This window comes from Myotis brandtii, unplaced genomic scaffold, assembly GCF_000412655.1.
Source record: "Myotis brandtii unplaced genomic scaffold, ASM41265v1 scaffold203, whole genome shotgun sequence".
NCBI classification, from domain to species: domain Eukaryota; kingdom Metazoa; phylum Chordata; class Mammalia; order Chiroptera; family Vespertilionidae; genus Myotis; species Myotis brandtii.
This window is the reverse complement of record NW_005357559.1, coordinates 842,596-863,962: the sequence shown is the minus strand read 5'-3', so window position 1 is coordinate 863,962 and position 21,367 is coordinate 842,596.

The following is a 21,367-nucleotide window of genomic DNA, read 5'->3' as shown; positions in this document are numbered from 1 at the left end:
AGGCAGGGGGAGGTGGTTGTGGTTCTGCAGCACATTTCCAGCAGAGAGAACAGTATATGCAAAGGCCCCTGCTAGAAAAGAGCTCGTCATTTTTAAGGAACAAAAAATACTAGCACTGGGGCTGGGACACAATGAATAAGGGTTTGAGGATGGTAGTCAAGATTAAGAAAATACAAAAGTCTAATCATCCGAAACCATGTAATCCACAGTATGGAAACTGCATGTCTCCGTATTGCAATAAAGACACTAAATATTTACAAGTCTGAGTGGTAAAGTTCATGGTCTATAGAATAAAGTTTACCTTCCAGCTTTTTAGTATGAAATATAGGCCATTCGCAGTTTAGTCCCTATTTTTCTCCAAGCTTGGTCTCTTGATACCTGATCTCTTACAATATATGTTTTAGAAGTTCTTCTACCTCTAAAATTACTGGTTTATGCCTCTGTGGCATTGTTCTTTTCCCCATTGCTTTCCAGAAATACTCAGTTTCTTTGCTGAACTTCTCTGTAACTTCAAATGCCACTTCCACTTAATATCACCTGCAGGAGCTTCAGGCAACCTTTGCAAACACATTTTTGGTGTGCTCTCATATGTGCATGTGTGTATATGACACCATGTGAGTATCTGGAGGCCATGATTATATATAAATTTACATATACATGTATACTTATATAATACATAAATATACACACATATGCACACACATATATATATTCTTATCCTATCTAATAAAGAGGGAATATGCCAAATGACCCTCACACCATCGCATATATGGCAGCACCCACAGGCAATAAGGAGGGAATGTTTTCAGTCATCTGGCTTTTATTTAATAGTTAACTACTGCCTCACTCTTTAAACACCCCTCTCCCTTGATCTTTAGAACAATATTTGCTAATCATAACTTCTCATATTTTTTTTAAGTTATTTTCCTTTTAACTCCCCCTAAGTACACTGTAGTACTTCTTCTTACTCTGATATTTAGCTCATATTTCCCTCCTGGAAGCTCTTAACTGCTTTTACAATTTTGGCAATCATCTATAGGTGAAAAGTTCCAAACCACTATTTACCTGTGACCTCTCCCTGAGTTTCAGATTTGTAAATCTAAATATCTGTTTGGCTCACTCTTCTTTGATGACTACAAGCATTTTAATCCTCAATATGTGCACAATTAGACACATTATCTTTTCTCCAACATATTCCTGTTTTGCTACACATCATATTTAATTGCATGCTGTAGAATCCTCTCATTGAATCTTTCTGGATATCACCTCCTCACTGTAGCTATCGGTCATGCTAGTCTCTAATATTTGCCCTTCCTTTATTTTCCTATAGTCAAGTGCCTAGTTGAATCCTTCTTCACTTTTAGCCCAAGAAAATGTTAAATCCTCCTACCTTGACCATTTATCTTAAACAAATATCTGACCAGATTACCCATAATCAACTGATTAATTAATTAATGCAATAGATATTTGTTAAACAACTAGTATCTCCCAGGCACTGCTGAGGATGTTGAGTTTGCAATAGTAAGAAGGGAAATATACGGTTCCATATCTTCATTTAATTTTTGTTATGGGGTTGTGAGAAGGAGGAATATATAAAATCTAATTTAACAGGTAAAAAATTTAAAAAAATTACCAATGTCAATAAATGGCATGTGTGAAGGAAACAAACAATATAATTACACTGAGAATAATAGAAGGAGATTGGAATGTAGCTTAGATGTGGTCATTTCAGAAGACATGACAGATAAATCTACACAATAACATGAGAGAGCCAGCCATGGGAAGTGGTGTGTGGGGGGGGGGGGGGGGGGGGGGGGGTGGTAAGGAGAGGGAGGTGGTTGTGGTTCTGCAGCACATTTCCAGCAGAGGGAACAGTATATGCAAAGACCCCTTGTAGGAAAGAGTCATCATTTTTAAGGAACAAAAATACTAGCACTGGGGTTGGGACACAATGAATAAGACACAATGGTAGTCAAGATTAAGAAAATACAAAAGTCTGATCATCCGAAACCATGTAATCCACAGTATGGAAAGTGCATGTCTCCATATTGCAATAAAGACACTAAATGTTTACAAGTCTGAGTGGTAAAGTTCATGGTCTATAGAATAAAGTTTACCATCTAGCTTTCTAGTATTAAAAATAGGTCATTCGCAGTTTAGTCTCTGTTTTCCTCCAAGTTTTGTCTTTTGATACCTGATGTCTTACAATATATGTTTTAGTAGTTCTTCCACCTTTAAAATTCCTGGTTTATGCCTCTGTGGCATTGTTCTTTTCCCCTTGCTTTCCAGGAATACTCAGTTTATTTGCTAAACTTCTCTGTAACTTCAAATGCCACTTCCACTTAATGTCACCTGCAGGAGCTTCAGGCAAGCTTTGCAAACACATTTTTTGTCTGCTCTCATATGTGCATGTGTGTATATGGCACCATGTGAGTATCTGGAGGCCATGATTATGTATAAGTTTACATATACATATATACTTATATAATACATAGATACACACACACACACACACACACACACACACATATATATAAATTTTCACAGGGAATTTTATTAAAATCTGTATGATATGATGAGTAGTTATTAGAAATAGAAAAGCCTTTTGGTTCACCCAGCAACTAAAAATGTTAATCAGTTTTGGTCTCTGTATTAGTTTTATATAGCTACCTTATCAAATTACCACAAACTAGGTGGCTTAAGACAAATTTATTATCTTTCAATTCTCTAGTTTAGAAGACTGACATGGGTGTCACTGGGATAAAATCAAGGTATCTGCATGTTTGCATTTTGTTGAGGCTCTAGAAAAGAATCCATTTTCTTTCTCCAGTTTCTAGAGGCCACTCATGTTCTGTGGCTCATAGTCACTTCCACACCTTCAAAGCCACAATGTCTTGCTTCTGTGATTTCCTTCAGTAGTCACATCTCCCTCTGACTGACTCTCCACTGTCTCTCTCTTCCACATTGAAGGACCTTTCTCATCCCCCTGAACAGTTTCTAGAGGCCACTCATGTTCTGTGGCTCATAGTCACTTCCACACCTTCAAAGCCACAGTACTATGCCTCTGTGATTTCTTTCAGTAGTCACATCTCCCTGTGACTGACTCTCCACTGTCTTTTTCTTCCACATTGAAAGACCTTTATCATTACCCTGATCTCACCAGGAAGATTAGCAATGCTAATTACATTCATGACCTTAATTTGCACCAATAACAGACACTAAGTGGTGGGTATTGACCATTATACCCTTTCAAGGGAGAAATGCAATTGTTGGGAGTTTTAGGAAGTGTTATCTGGCATCAAAGTTACAGGAAAGATTCGAGAAGAAGGGACTACCCTGATAAAACTACCTTTTTAATTTTTTTTTTAAAGGACAGTAAATTTTAAACTTTTTAAGTTCACAGGTTAGAGATCCTAATGTCTTAGGTATGCTACTTTCCCATCTTAGTGCTGGTAAAATGCTAAGACTTAACAAAGGAATCGATTGCTGAAATCCTACTGACTGAGTTTAGTCATCTGCCTTCTTTTGTAGAGCAACTTGTTTTTACATGAGAAAATATTTCTCAATTATATAGCAGTATAATCTAAATATTGTGTTCACTATTTCTGTATGCATTTCATACTGATCCATCTTGGCTACAAAGGGCCGTATTAGTTAATTGGCAATGCAGAGAACCCAGGTAATTTATTCAGGATTATTGCGCATACATTTCTACTGCATATATTCTACCTTGAATGGCCATGTTTGGGTTTGAGGACAAACTTCAGACAGTCGCCACTCAGCATAAAGCACATGGGTCCAGCTCTCCTATTATCTCATCCCTACACCTCTATTAATGAGGCTTTAGTGAGTAAATATAGTGTTTTCACAAGAAGGGGATATAGTAAAAAAAATAAAAAAAACTGAGGAAATGTTACCATTGGAATTAGTTAGTTATCAATAATAGGAAAGAAGCAAAGGGGAGGCCATACATTATGAGCATGGTCAATTGGGCAGCTTCACCAAGAAGCTGCAATTTCACACTCCCCAGGGAACCACTGGTCCATCCCCTGCAGACCACTGGGGTAAGGAGTCCAACAGCAGGAAGATGGATGCATGCACAGTGAAGTCAAGGTGATGTAGAGAAGGGACTTGCTTGTCAGTCTAACCTGGGGAAAAAAAAGATAATTGGCTAGGGAGTGGAGCACTGCAAGTACACGAAAATTTGGGAATACACATCTACAGACAAAGGAATTCTCTTTCTCTTGTTCTTCTTGCTTCGCTCCTGCTTCCTTGCACTCACCCATGCTCCCTCCATAGCCATGTGGCCCTAGAAGCTGCAGGGCCCATGGCACGTGGACCCCACATGCAATGGACTACAGCGGGGAACACAAGCTAACTTAGCCAGATGTTGAACTGGACTGTGCAAATGTGGAGCAGAATCTCTGGACACTGGCTTTCCTCTGGCTCACAGAAGACAAAAAAAGGGGACTTTTTCCTTGGCAGGATGGAGGGAGATGGGACCTTGGAAATTCAAGGGTTTAATTCCCCCAAAATAAAACTTTCCACGATACCTCATCCTCTCATGGGGACCTCAGGAAATTCTTATTCTCCTGACACCCCAAGAAGCCCACTTCCACTATCAATGAGTGAGGGCATGGAGGACACCCCACTGATAACAGAAACATAACATATGACAAGGTATAGAGGAAAATGAAGGTAATATGTCTAAAAAGAAAGACTGAAAAGGATATCCTATAGGTACTTTTAAATATCTGAAAGGCTATCATGTGAAAGAGATGGGTAGATGTTAAAAGGGTACAGGTTTAGGTACAATGTGAGGAAGAAACTTTTAACTGTGCTACTTAACAGTGAAATGGGCTATTTTACTTTAAATCATTCAGTTAACTCAATCAATCAATCTGATGACTACCTATTGAGAAGATGTCTTCATTTGTCCAGAGACTAGAGAAGATGACCCCAAGAATTATTCACAGCTTTTATTTTTATTAAATGTAAATTATTCTAGCCATCAACTCTATGAAAGAAGAAAAATATTGGTTCTCTCATTGTTAAATTCCAAGCTTTCTCAGCAAATGGACAGGAAAACTAAAATTATCTTGAAATTGTTACAACAGAAGTAGTTGACTTTATATTAATATTATATTATACTCCAGGCTGAAAGCCAGTATTTTGCCAAACTTGGCAAGCTTTCCTACTAAGGATCTTTAAGAAATGGAATCAGAGAATATCTCACAAAAGCAAGATGACTACAAATACACACATTATAAAGTATTATTCCCTAAAGAATAGAAATTGATTTCCCCAAGCTAAGGATAACATCTGATATCTCCTGCTGAAATACAAAACTGACATGTTATCCACCACAAAAATAAGCCTTATAGGCTACTAGATTTAAAGAAATAAATAAAAGTATTATTTGAATAGGTGTTCATTATTCAAGAGTCACAGACTAATTTCATAAACACAAGAGAAAATGATGAGCTTCATTTCTGTGAAGCTACAGATATATGCCAATTTGACGCAAGAGAATTCAATTCACTTTGACTGAATTTTAGTCTATATTCTAGTTTGCCTGAGTAGTCTTAATTTATTAAGTACAATACAATAAAAATAGAAACTTTCAAACATTGCTGACAGTACAGTAAATTGGTATGAACTTTCCAGATAATACTTTGGCAATATGTTTCAAAAGATTTAAGTGTTTGACAACCTATGGCCACCTTTTCATGAGAAATAATCATGAATATCGGCAAGGATGTAAATACAAGGCTAGTCATTGCAGCAGTGTGTAAAGATTGAGAAATAGAAACAATCTACATATCTAACATTAGATTATCACTTAAAGGTATATCCTTCCATAAAATGGAATAGACTATAACCAATAAGTTTATTATAGACTAGAGGCCTGATGCACGAAATTCATGCAAGGGGCTCGGCCCCCGCCACTGCCGCGGCTGCCTCTGTCTCGGCCCCTGCCACTGTGGCTTCATCTGGAAGGTCGTCCGGTCTAATTAGCATATTACGCTTTTATTATTATAGATTAGCTAGAGGCCCGGTGCACGGAATCATGCACTGGTGGGGTCCCTCAGTCTGGTCTGTGCCCTCTCGCAATCTGGGGCCCCTCAGGGGATGTAGCAGTTTGCAAAGCTGCAGGCGACAGGAGAGGAGCCCCAGTCAGGGCCGGCACCACACTGCTCCTCCTCATCCTGGCCCTGCTGTGCCTGTTGCCACAGCTGACTGCTGGGTAGCACTGCAGATGTGCTCGCCATGAGTCTGGCTTTTGGCTGAGCAGTGCTCCTGCTGTGGGAGTGCAATGACCACCAGGGGGAAGCTCCTGCATTGAGCGGCTGACCCCTGGTGGTCAGTGGGCATCATAGTGACTGGTCAACCGATCATTTAGTTGACTGGTCGTAAAGGTCGCTTAGGCTTTTACAGATAGATAGATTGATAGATAGATAGATAGATAGATAGATAGATAGATAGATAGATAGATAGATATACCTATCTATATATATTTTTTTTTGACATGGTCACCTGTTTAAGTGTTTTAAGTATGTGTTTTAAGTATGAGTATGCTACAAACCAGAATTTATAGTTTGATCTAATTCTGATAAAGGAGTGATGCAACACAGGAGTAATATTAACAGTGATTATCTTGGTATGCTAAGTTACCTCAATTTTCCATATAGTCTTACTTTGCTTATTTTGAAAAATTATCAGTATTCCATGTACTTAATTATTAGAAAAAAATTGTAAGTCTTTATTGTATTACGTATGTCCCCCTTTTCCCCCATTGACCTCTCCCAGCCCACTCCTGACCCCCCCCCCCCCCCTAGGCCTTGAACACCTTACTGTCTGTATCCATGGGTTATGCATATATGCATATAAGTTCATTTGGTTGAACCAACATAGCAAATACATTTTCATCTGCTTGCTAAACGTTGTTATTATACTTGCAGTTGAATGGAAACATATAAGTTCTGGCTACTCACTATGTGGTTGTTGTGGTCTGTAAAATGTGAATTTGGTGAGATGGGTTAAACAAAGGCAGGGTTAGATCTCTTGCATTAAGGAAGCCACCAGAAGGGATCTAAGTTAAAATAGTAACATTGAACTTTTTTTATTTTAACTTGCAGCATGTTTGAAATTATTTATTATTAAATATGTCTCAACATCTATATAGTGATTGATACATATATGCATACAGTATGTTGATTATCTATGCGTGAGGAAAAATTTTATTGATAGCTAAATTTAAAATCTTTATGAAAGAAAACAAATTATCCAGAGGTTATAATGGAATTTATTATTTTCTGGATCTTGAAAAACTATTTACTACTCATACATACTCTTTATTTTATTTTATTTTTTTTCCATCACCATTTATCTCCTCTATGCCCAGTTCCACTTCCAACACCCCCATAATCACCACACTGTTGAAGGACATATTATTCACCTTCACAAAATAGACTCAGAGTAAAATAGCATTGAAAATAACTTGTTAAAATTTATTAAATATTTTATATTTAACTTTCCAATACAACTGCTTATTCAGGAGAGCAATAGTTTCCTGAACTTATGCATAAATTTAAGATTTGCAGTGCGAGTTGTGCGTGTTCATGCATAACACATTTTGTAAAGATCATTAAGCCAGGTGAATTCTCTTATTTTTTTTAAAAAAATAGTTACTTTGTATTTCCTTTAAAAGGGTGCTGTTTTCAACCATTGGGCCTTGGTATTCCTGTTATACTTAATGAAGTGTACTGAGATCAGTGGAAGAATCAAACTATCACATTCACCCTTCACTTCTGATTTTATAACTTTAGGGGCCTTTGTAATAACGGTTAATCAGTGTGTCATTGTGGGCTGAGTGACATTTGGCCATATGTATTTCCAGAATTAAACAGCTGAAAATGATCCTACGATTTCAGATTAAAAAATACAAAATTACCCAACTGATAGTAAAACATTTACTTAGCATTTTCCCATGAGGATATAATCAGAAAGAAAAATACCTTAATAAAGGGAAAAATATACTTGACAAAAATCTGTCATGTGAAATCTGTCATGTAAAATGCATCATTTTCATGCAACCACTTAACATGAAGTGTGTTGTTGGAGTTGAACTTCTGCATATGAAAATATTATGAAAAGCACTCATTGCGAATAGACATTTTAAAATATTTATGAATTGCTCTTCATAAAAGTTTGCTCAACATATCAAATAAGGAAACTTTATGCCAAGTACAGTTTTTATTTTAGAAAATATTCCTATTCTTCAATCTAAAATATATGCTTATCACTGAATGAGAGAACATATTTGCCAATAGTACATCTGATCAGGGGTTACTATCCAAAATTTGTAAATAACTTATACAATTCAACACCAAAAAAACAAACAATCCAATAAAACATATGGGCAAAGGACCAGAATAGACACTTCTCCAAAGAGGACATACAAATGGCTAATAGACATATGAATAGATGCTCAACATCACTAAATCATCAGAAAGATACAATTAAAATCACAATGAGATATCACCTCACACCTGTCAGACTGGCTATCACAAACAAGTGTTGGTGAGTATATGCAGAAAAGGGAACACTCATGCACTGTTAGTGGGAATGCCGATTGGTGCAGTCACTGTGGAAAGCAATATGGAGTGTCCTCAAAAAATTAAAAGTGGAATGGACTATGACCCAGTGATTCCACCTCTAGGAATATATCTGAAGAAACACTGATCTGAAAGAATATATGCACCTCCGTGTTCATTGCAACATTATTTACAATAGCCAAGATTTGGAAGCAGCCAAAGTGCCCATCAGTAGATGAGTGAATAAAATAGCAGTGGTACATTTACACAATGGAATATTATTCAGCCGCAAAAAAATGACAGCATGGATTGACCTGGAGAGCATTATGCTAAGTGAAATAAGCCAGTCAGAGAAAGAAAAGTACCATATTATTTCACTTATCTGAGTAATCTAATCCATAAAATAAACTAACAAACAAAATAGAAACAGACTCATAGACACAAGAACAGACTGACAGCAGTCAGAGGGGAGGGAGGTTGTGAGACTGGGAGAAAAAGGTGAAGGGATTAAGCAAAAACAACCAAACAAACAACATAAAATATATGCTGAAATTGCCATCATTGAGAAATTATTTGCATATCCACTATACTTTTATGCTCTAAAAATGTGCCTATTGCTATTTATAAAAAAGGTGAGTATTGCACTTGATTTACCAATGTATGATTTCAAATTGCCTGGTTGTGGTAGTAGTAGACAATGGCTTAGAAATAGCTCATTTTGTTCTCATGAAATCTAAATATGAGTTAAAGATTTAAGATGACTATCAACATCTAAATTTTTAAAAAATCTTTAAAATGTATGTTATATGGAGAATTACCTCATTTTTTCCTGATAAGATACAATGAATGAATTCCTGTTTTTACATATAAATATCTCTTTGAAGATGTATTTTACTTATATTTTTTCTATTGTCTATTCTGAAACAGTCTTTTAGTTAACATAGCTCAAACAGAGCTCTTTACTGCCCTTTTTTTCCTCCCCCTATTGCTCATATCAACAAATCTCATGGCCATCCACCTAGGTGCTCAACCCAAACCAGGAAATGATTCTTGATTCCTTTTTTCTCCAGTCCCTCTCCCCTTAGCAGATGGCCCATCATTGCTGTCTCCAAAATATGTTTTTCACTTATCCAGTCCCCTCCATCTGTATCACTCTACCCTTGTTCATATCATTAGAATCTCTGATGCAGATTACTGGTTAATCTCCTGACCAACAGGCTCCCTAATAGGCCTCCCCCCTCCCACCCCATTTCCTTCTACAGTCCAGTTACTAAAATGATCTTATTGAAAAGCCTATTAGATCACATTATTGGCCTAAAACTAATGTTATTGTTGGGTTAGAATCAAAATCGAAAGCCCTTATCAGAGTCTTCTCAGGCTCTGAGAGACCTAGTCTCTCCTTCCATCTTCAATGTCACCTTGGGGCACTCGCTCTCTGTACTTTATCAACATTGGCCATCTGGGTCTTCCTCAAAAATGTCAATTTATTTTGCTTCAGGGTCTTTGATCTTGCTTTTGCCTTTGCCCTTCTCCCAGACATTTTCCTTCTGGAGTTGTTTCTGATCAGTCAGGTCACAAGTAAATATCACTTCCTCAAGCGGCTTCTCTGTCAACCTTGTGATAAGCTTCTAACCCCCAATTTAATATTGTATTGCAGCATCTATTTTATTTCAAATGCTTTATGTTTATCTGCATTTTTAAAATTTATTTTTATTACTTACATTTTGGGAACTCTATTTGATGTTCTAGAACTTTAGCTTCATTTTATTTATTGTCATATCCTGTAGAACCATACACAAAAATAAATGTTGGGATTCATAGAGGCAAAAAATTTTTTTATGAGAGATGTTGGATTTCTTCTTTTTTAAAGCTTAATATCTAATTGCTTTAGACATTAAAGTCATCTTCTAATGTTTATTTTGATATCTTAAAAATTTTTAGCCTTTCAAAATTCTGCTTTTTTTTTTTACTTGAAATCCCCAATAGATATAGTAACACATTTTTCCTATGTGTCTTTCTTACTTTACTTTTCTTTATTTACACTTTTATAGCTCACTCTTTATTGCTTCACTAGAGGCCCAGTGTATGGGTTCATGCACCGGTAGGGTCCCTCAGCCTAGCCTGCACCCTCACACAATCTGGGACCCCTTGGGGAATGTCAGATAGCTGGTTTTGGCCCAATCCCCACAGGCCTGATCCAGACAGGAGGGAGCCTGATCCTGTGCATTAGCGTCTGTCCCCTGGTGGTCAGTGCATGTCATAGCAATTGGTCAACCCACTATTTGGTCGTTCGGTTACTTAGGCTTTTATATTTATAGATCATTTAAACTATTCTTGTCAACTATCTACATGTGTATCTGTGCATGTACATGCTGGCATTAGCTGCTCAACAATTATTTCTTCTCTAATGCCATAATCTCTATCCTATAAAAGAGAATGTTTTAAGAAAACAGTTATTTTGCCCAACTGGTGTGGTTCAGTGGTTGAGCATTGACCTATGAACCAGGAGGTCACCATTCCAGGTCAGGGTACAGGTGTAGGCCTGATCCCCAGTAGGGCTGTGTAGGAGGCAGCTGATCAATGATTCTCTCTCATCATTGATGTTTCTGTCTCCCTCTCCCTTCCTCTCTAAAATCAATTTAAAAAAATATTAAAAAAACATACACATATATTTTCCTCTCTGCTCCATAGATGGTAAGGAGTTAACATGAGAACTAGGACAAGGAGAAAAAATACTATAAAGCATATGTCAACAAATCTCAATTTCTGTCACAAGATTATACTCATGACACAAATTAAGCCCTGTATGGGTCTTCATTGCATTCCTAGAAGATGTTTTTTATGTCAAGCTTAAGCACACTTTTTGATAGCTTAGTGTCTGACCTATTGTACACTTCATTTATAAATCTGAAAATTTTATGTTTGTGCCAGTATTCTAGGTATATAAAATATTATCCATTGTTACATGAAACAGATCAAAGGAACTTTAAAGGTTGTAGAATGGTAACAAAGCTTGGTAATTCAATGCTTATCATTACTCTGAGGAGCCCAGGGCAGTAAAGTATTGGGTTAAACATACAGTGAAATCCAGCTTTCCTAAATGTGATATTGTAAAAATAATATATATCTGCCTCCATAAATTTCTTCTGTTTTCAGACTCATGAAACCAGATACTTTATTTTTTTTATTACTAAGATCTAAAGACCAGGTGTGATCTCAGCAGTGTCCTGGACAAGCTGAGACACGGTGGGTTAAATTGATAGTATTTCAGTGTTTCTTTGAATGTCCAAACCATTCTGCTTTTTTTTCTTTTTTAGAACACTTGGGCAAGTTTTATAATAAAACTCTCTCCTCTCTCACCCTAAAAAGAGCCTGACCATTAAGAATCAATTAGCGGTATAATCAAAGTTCCTCAAAAGAATGGGTGGCCATAGAGATGCATCATTCATTCACAGTTTTTTCCAAGCGTGAGCTTGATGTTGAAATGTCTACAGTATTCCAGAGTCCAATGTCACCAGTCTTCAGAAAATAGTAGTCAATGGAGATGATAATCACTTAACATCATGAGAGTTATGAGAGATGAAGGATAATAACATAAGGGCCTTTGTCCACGTGCTGTTGCCTTGTACTAGTCTCACTACTGGCTGGATAATTTTCAGACTGTGCAATTCTGGTGGCAATCTGATTACATAAAGAGGGGGAAAGTATCAAAGTATTTTATTGAAATTTATAGTTTAAACATCCCTTTCCAATATACATATACACTTAATATTTATAATAACATTATGAGATAGATATCATTATTATTTCCATGTTACTGATGAGTAAGATTAAACCAAAAGATGTTATTAGATTTACCATCAGTCAGGTTACTAGACAGAGCCAATACTCAAACCCTAGTCTTACTCCCAATATTATATAGCTACAGAGTGTATTTTCAGTACACAAAGCACATTGAGTGCACTTTCTTTTGTCCATTAGCATTCTATCTATCATCTATCTATCTATCTATCTATCTATCTACCTATCATCATCTATCTATCATCTATCGACTTATTATCTGTCATCTATTATCTATATATTTCTGTGCACACAATTTTCATGTAATTTTCCCTTTGACTATGTGGCTTTCACTGAAAGTCACACACATTTTCTCTGTGCATAAGTGGAAATGGAGGGAAGTATGCAATTTTTGACTGAATTATACATTATAGGAGACTTTCATTAGTTGTCTTATCCTAAATGATGGCTAGATAAAAGCAAAAATAATATATAAAAAAATGCTTAACTCTTCATGCTTGTTATATGACATGTAAGACTTGACTTTATAGATAGGTTTTAGGATTTGAAGACCTAGGTACCTAGGTATTTGTTCTATTTTAGATATGGTCTTAATCATCATTCAAAATATGGAAGTATTTAAAAGCTAGTAAACAGAATTTTATTTTATTTTTTCAAGCACTACAAATATTATAAAATTCAGTAGATTTAACTTAGAGCACATTTTTATAATTACTTATTTAATAGCTTAGTAATTTAGAGTACAGTACAGTATATTTATTGTTCTATGTAGCATTCCAAGTACATAGTACATTTCTTAGTACATAATAGCAACTCAATAGATATTTGTGAATTTTCAACATTTGTATGAGTTGAGAATATATAAAACTCAAGTCCCACTGTAAAAACTTATGACAAACTTATTTCAAGAGTAGCTGGTTAAGGCAAAGTTCAATAAAACAGAACACTTAACCACATAGCTTTGACTGTTTCAAACTTTGAACTAAACAACATTTCCATTTGTACTCATAAAAAGAAAATGGGATGCCAATCATATTCTAATTCCAGTGATTTCTAAAGTTTATTCTACATTATTCTGTAAAACCAAGTGCAATTCTTCAATATGAATGGTCTCAGCATTGATTTCATATTTAATGCTAATAAGTACACTGAAATAGTCTTGGGGAGGAGGCAGAAAAAAAGAAAAACTGTCTAGAATAGAGAAAATTGTGTTTTTATTTATTTATCTATGTTAGCTGAAAATAGATCAGAGAAATTTAGATTGCTTTTCCTCTAAACGAAGAGCATTCACACTTCTCTCTGCCCTGGAGCCACCACAGTTACCACAATCGCCAAAGGAAACCTGAAATATTAAACAACATTGGTATGGCAAATATATTTCCCTTTGAAGGACAATATATAATTCTTATAGCTAAACTATTATTTGTAATTATTTTCCTTCAGGAAAGGGACTTTCTAACTCCTTTCTTGTAATTTCTGAATTTATGAATCATATCCTATCAAAAGAAACCAATAACGAATATAGATTTATGAGTTAATTATTTTCCAAATATGTAGTTAAAAAAAAAAAGCCACAACCTTCCTTTTTTTTTAATGACTAGGCATTACAAAATCCCATGACCCTATGCCGACTCCGGCTAATTTGCAGCTCGGGGACCCAGAGAAGATGACAGCTGCAGACAGTGTGGAGGGAAAACCACCTTGCAGCACAGTTTGTCAAGTTGCAGCCTCTGGCTTTGACCTAGGGCCAGTACTCCTGGAGACATGATGAAGTGTGAAAAGTACTGGCAGGCATTTTAGACGAAAAAAGTTAGGCAGTAAGGGAAAATGGGGACCAGGAGAGATTAATATTTGTGAGGTTTACAGCAGAAAAGGCAAAGCAATAGGAAGTAAAGAAATCCCTGAGGGGAATTTCTTACAACAGCAGCAGATTAGAAACAGGACAGGCCTGAACAGGAAGCTCATTTTTCCAGCTGGAGTCTTCCCTACAAACCTGAGGTCAATTTGGGAATGACAGACAAATGCCAAGCAAATGCCAAATCATGAAATCATAACAGAATTTACAGTCACTGAGACAGTCAGGGGGTGGGGGTTGGGGGCAGGAAGAAAGAGAGAGAGAAGGAAGGGTGGGGGGAGTGAAGAGAGGAAGGGATAAAATACAGTAGACTGTACCTGCATTCTGACCTGTGGACATTTTGGAAACAGAACAGAATAACATTCCTGCTGGGGAATGCAGATGTTATAGTTAGAAAAAAAAAAAAGTCTGAGGTGACCCAGTCTAGATATTTTCAAAATTTATAGCCATAGGAAATAAACTTCAAACAAATATATATGCAGAATCCCCACGTGGATGTCCCAAAGCTGATCTGACTTAAGGAAGAGGAGGTAAACTTTGACCTGTGTGTACTCACCTCAACTCCTGCCTGGAGGTGGACTCCCGGGCACTTAGAGAATCTGCAAGGCTTTTCAAGATCTTTGAAAGCAAGCTGGTCTAACCTACTTGTTCATGTCTTACTTGAGGAAACAGAGGCCCTGATCTCAGGGCCTGTAGAGGTATATTCTGTGGGCCGACACTTTGCATGGCTCTGTCCCTGTTTCCTGAGGCCCTGAGTTCTGGAACTTTCTGGAACTCTCTGCTGGAAAAGCAAGTCCTCAAATTTACTTCATCCAGTTATGAGTGGCAGTGACTCTCATTCCTTCTTGATGGACATAAGACTGGTGAGCTCCACATTTACTCTGATAGACAGAGAGGATCTTTCCTTCTCAAAGCTGACACTCTCACCAGGATGATGAATAAGGCGGACATGGTAGAAAATGAGGCTTCCTTTGCCTGCAATTCCCTCTTGGAGCTTTCTGCCGTAGACGGGGTTTTCCATCAATTTTCTTCGGCTTCCCCAACTTGTGATGACACCTTTTATGATCATTTCCAGCAACTTCCCTGTCCTGGTCAGCTTTCAGCAATGCAGCTTCTACTGGCGTGCATTAACTTTGCTTCATCAGTGGTTCTCAGCCTTCCTAATGCCGTGACACTTTAATACAGTTCCTCCTGTTGTGGTGACCCCCAATTTCATTGTTACAAATTGAACATAATTAAAGCATAGTGATTAATCACAAAAACAATATGTAATTATAGACGTGTTTCCCGATGGTCTTAGGCGACCCCTGTGAAAGGGTCGTTCGACCCCCAAAGGGGCCACGACCCACAGGTTGAGAACCGCTACTTTAGATGTTCAAGTGAGCCGCTACCGCTTCCTTCTCTGGTAGAGGAATGGTGTCCCACCATCCCTGAGCAGCTGGAGAAAAAAAATTCTTCTGCCCTGAGTACCACCTCTTCAGTGTCTTTGTTAGAAGTAGTTCTTTTGTCCACAGCTCCCTTGCTGTACAACTCTTTCAATGAATGCATTCAGATATCCACCTAGTGCCACTAGGAAGGCACGTGTGCATGTATGCAATATTATGTTATTTTTTCCCCTTTAAACTTACTTTCATATTGAATTCTGAACTTGCTGGTAGAAGCACTGGGTAGATGGTCTTCACTTCCTAAAAATGTGATCTCAAGAAAACCATAAAATCTCAAAGAAGCTCATGCCCCTCATTTGTTCAAACGAAAATAAATCCTAATGACCTCCAGAGCCACTGGAAACCTTAAATAAAGTCAGATGAACGTGAATATGCTTTGCAAGCTGTAAATTATAATTCTAATATAAGGCTGTATAAAAAGTACAATCACAGTAGCATCAATCTATTTCCTCTGCCTTGATTTTCTACCTCTTAAGGATCACATTGTAACAAAAAAAACATTTTTTGAGGGAGGATAGTTAAGCTGAAGAGTCAAGCAATATCTAAACTGAGATAGTAGGCTACTTGGCAAAATGACTCAGTTTCGCTTCATCTACCTTCCATGTACGTGGAGACAATTACTTTTAAATACTGAGTAATAAGAATACTTCCCTAGCCTGGCTGGTATAACTCAGTGGTTGAGGGTAGACTTATGGATCAAGAGGTCATGGTTTTATTCCTAGTCAGGGCACATGCTCAGGTTGCGGGCTTGACCCCCAGTAGGGGGCATACAGGCAGCAGCTAATCAATGATTCTCTCATCATTGATGTTTCTCTCTCCCTCTCCCTTTTTTTCTGAGATCAATAAGATCTTTTAATTTTTTTATTTTAAAGAATAGTTCCCTAGATAGTCCATAGTTTCTATGTAAAAGATACTCAGGTGAACAATTTGGGGGAACTTAAGAGAGCCCAACATCTTTTTGTTAGTGAATGAAATCATTGATAATCTTAATTTAAAGTTTTCAGTGTTCAGTTATCATTTACATGCGTCCATTAAAGAATTTGTGTTATTACATGTAATTTCACCAATAAGCTTCTATTTAATTTTGTGCTATATGTAATTACAAGATAAAAATACAGATGTTAAATTTGAATTTCAGATTTCGTATAAGTATGTCCAATACAATATTTGCCACTTACCTACCTCTTCTCCTTTGCTCCATCTCTCTCCAACGTCTCTGTCTCTCAGTGGCTTAATCCAGAATGGAATCTTTCACACATTCACTCCTTCCCCTCACATTTTATCAATCACAGAAGTCTTCTGATTGTATCTTTAAATGTGTTTTACATTTCTCTCTTTCTTTCCACTCCCACTGGTATTTCTCTGTTAGAGATCACCATTACCTCAGACATTGATGGCAACAACAGCAACCAAATTAGTTTTTCTGCCTCCAGTTCTCCAGGTAACCCTACAGCAATCTCAATGCTATTTGAATGCAAATTTAGTCATGTAAACCAGAAAGTTAGCTCCATGAAATCAGGACCTCGCTCTTTCTTTCTTACTTCTATATCCCTAGTGACTTAAACATTGATTCATTCAGTCAACAAATATTTATTGAGTGTCTACTATTTATGAAGCCACGTTCTAAACACTGGAAATTCAATATAGAATAAGACAGAAAAGAATTCTGTCTCCTATCTAAGTGAAAGACACAGAAAAGGATTCTGTCTCCTATCTAAGTGAAAGACAACAGGCCCAGACAAACAAAATAAATAAGCGAGTATAGGTACTGATAAATGCTATGACACAATAAAACTTGTAGTGTGACCAAAAGTGGCCAATGGGCCCGGCTGGCATGGCTCAGTGGAGCATCAACTATGAATCAGAAGGTAGTGGTTCAATTCCTGGTCAGGGGACATGCCTGGATTGCAGGCTGGATTTCTAGTGGGGGGCATAAAGGAGGCAGCTGATCAATGCTTCTCTCTCATCATTGATGTTTCTATCTCTCTCTCCCTATCCCTTCCTCTCTGAAATCAACAAAAATAGATTTTCTTTTAAAGTAGCCAGTGGGAAGCCTCCCATTGTCTTCACTAGCAGAGAGGTGTGGACAAGGAGCCCGGATTGCTGGTGACCCTTGAGCCCTGGCAAAGGTCAGAGCTATGCACAGACTGTTTAGTCCAGACAATGGTAACTGAAGCAACTTCCCCACCAGATAGTCATGTAAATCCTTACTGATAAGATAGTCTGTCTGTTACTGGAAATTGCCTGCCTAAGGGCTATAGGTGTATCCCAAACTGAATAAAAGAATGGCAAGGCCTGAGCACAAGCAGAGTCCTTCTTCTTGCATTGGGCTCCTACCTGTCCCCTCCCCCCCCAATTTCCAAATTATTATTTCTTGTCCCGTCTCTGTCATTTGTGCTCGGCCCTTCTCCAGAGCCCGAACCATGAACTACGCGGGACGTGGGTCACTCACATGGCCAATGGACTACTTTAGATAAGGTCAGGGAAATCTCCTCAGAAAGAGTGATGTAAATGAATGGCTGTCACTCACCTTCTTCTAACAGTTCTGTTGGTCCTCACTGTCCTCATGTGAGAGATAAAGCCATGGTTTTTCTGGTTATTATCTCTCATTTTGTAAAGCTAATCTTTAGCCACTTCTGAGCACTCTGTATAATTTTGCCAATTGTTCAGTTCCTAAAGGAAATAGGAAATTACAATATAATGTGATAAGCCTGGGGTACAATATAACTCTATGGAGCATCTGAGAGAGATGAATGTAGGGAGCAGCTCTAGAGTTAAGCCTTGGATTGACCTGTGGCAGAGTCACAACAAGTCCCAGCTTAGAGGGCAGAGCCCTCTTAGCATAATTAAGCTTGACCTTATGGCAGCACCCTAGATCCTTCCTAGGTAACTAATGGTTGTGGGAGATGCAGCAAGTGCTGCCAAAGCAAGTGAAACTCACAAGAACACTGTAACTATGTTAACCACTACCTTGTTTTTCTCTGACTATAAAATAAAGGCTCAGCTTGCTGGCTGGATCCTTCTCTGTGGCCTCATCTAGGCACAGGAGATCCACCTAGATCTGTGGTTGGAAAACCGCAGCTCACGAGCCACATGCGGCTCTTTGGCCCCTTGAGTGTGGCTCTTCCACAAAATACTGACTTCTGCGTATGGGCCATGAAGTTTCAATCGCACTGTACGTGCGCGCCCCCACGTTGTATTTTGTTAGAAGAGCCACACTCAAGGGGCCAAAGAGCCGCATGTGGCTCGTGAGCCGCGGTTTTCCAACTACAGATCTAGGTGGATCTCCTGTGCCTAGATGAGGCCACAGAGAAGGATCCAGCCAGCAAGCTGAGCCTTTATTTTATAGTCAGAGAAAAACAAGGTAGTGGTTAACATAGTTACAGTGTTCTTGTGAGTTTCACTGCTTTGGCAGCACTTGCTGCATCTCCCACAACCATTAGTTACCTAGGAAGGATCTAGGGTGCTGCCATAAGGTCAAGCTTAATTATGCTAAGAGGGCTCTGCCCTCTAAGCTGGGACTTGTTGTGACTCTGCCACAGGTCAATCCAAGGCTTAACTCTAGAGCTGCTCCCTACATTCATCTCTCTCAGATGCTCCATAGAGTTATATTGTACCCTAGTCTTATCACATTATATTGTAATTTCCTATTTCCTTTTCTGTATTATCTTACTCACACCTCTTTGACTGTAGTTTTTACTAGTATATCCTCATGGCTTAGCACAGTGCCTGACATGTTTTTAATCCTTTTTAAAATATAATTTTTATTGATTTCAGAGAGGAAGGGAGAGGGAGAGAGAGATAGAAACATCAATGATGAGAGAGAATCATTGATCGGCTGCCTCCTACATGTCCCCCCCTGGCAATTGAGACCGCAACCTGGGTATGTGCACTGACCAGCAATCAAACCATGACCTCCTGGTTCACAGGTTGATGCTCAACCACTGAGCCACACCAACTGGGCTTTTTAATCCTTTTTATTCAAGAAATATCAGTGCTCTAATGACAGCTAGTCTGGTCAAGTGATTTCTTGCATAAGCTTTGTGAGTATAGGAAATAATTAGATTTGAGAAAGGCACAATGACACATAATAGAGTAGTTCTTAAAAGAATATGAAGGAATGGTTTTCATTAAAACAGTGATTTTTGAATTTCTGAATTAGTTTTCAAGAAAATAGTCTCTCTGTTTCTTTTTCTACCTCACCTTGAAAAAAGTGGCAAAGTATTTTCTTTCAATGATATAAGCTACGAAGGGGTAAAGATAGCTGTCTCTACTCTAAGTTTGGATAAATTGAGAAGGAGATTCAAATCATTTTTTTTTCTAAACAAATGTTATAATGTTTCCTTTATCCCATTAAAAAATATCTTCTTCCATGTATTTTGCATTCACAGGATCCTGAAAGTACAGAGGCAGTTAACAAAAGGATATTGTTATTGAGCCGTGGAAGAATGAGGGCTCTTAAGCTTTTTGTGAGATTTTCTTAGAGGGGAAATCAAATTATGATAAAAAAATAAAATTGTACATTAGTCAGTCAAGGCAATAGGTTAATAAAACTGGGGGAAAATAGTACCAAAAATTCCATCTTGGTTATTACTTAATCACAAGAAAATAACAAACAATATAGATTGTGTGAGTAAATTTGAGATAAGAAATCTTCCTGAACATCTAATTGCTCATCTTTTCAGTTTTCTTTTCCATAATTGACAGTGCATCTATTGTCATCCTATATAATAAAAGCCTAATATGCAAATTGACCAAACAGTGGAACGACCAGTCGCTATGATGCGCACTGACCACCAGAGGGCAGACGCTCAATGCAGGAGCTTCCCCCAGCCCACAGGCCCCAGGCCAGCCAAGGCGGGTGCCAGTGGGCCCCCCCCCCATCACCCTGCTGGTCGCCCTGCAGAGGGAGGTGACCGGTGGCAGCAGCAGGGGGGTGGGGCCAGAGAGCTGGCAGCTCCAGGACAGTAAAGGCGGGTGCCAGCAGGGGACCCCCCCATCGTCCTGCCGTCACCCCACAGAGGGAGGCGACTAAAAGTGGCAACGGGCAGTGGGGCCAGTGAGCGGGTGACGCCAGATCAGCCAAGGCAGGTGTGAGCCAGGGGCCCCGATCACCCCACCAGTTGCCCCACTGATTGGCCCTGATCGCCAGCCAGGCCTAGGGAACCCTACCCATGCACAAATTTCATGCACTGGGCCTCTCGTGGTCTAATGAAAACCCAGGGGCTAACATACATTTTTGGCTAAAACTGAGGTTGCCAGTAGGGGAATTAAATTGGAAGAGAGAAAGAGGTGAGGTTAGAATTTTAATAGGAAAAATTGCTTCTCTGAGATGGCATGCATTTAGTAGAACAAAAATGAATTTAATCTGAGTTGGGAATTCAAACTGTAGGATCTTTAAGGGATTGCTAAAATCCCAGTGCCTACATTTAAGAAATCTATTTTCCACCTTGGAGATTTAGAAAATAAAAATTATATGTCAGTAGAGGACTGGAGATAGGGCTTTTGGCTTCTGGGAAGTCTTGAATGAGTCACTTAACGTCATATAAGAAATAGGTGTTAGTCTTACAAAATCCATCATGCTATAAAAGCAAAGCAATGCAAAGGACCTTTAAAAGTCAACCTAGGCATCCTCTGTCTGCACACATGCCAATTTGAAAATTATTCCA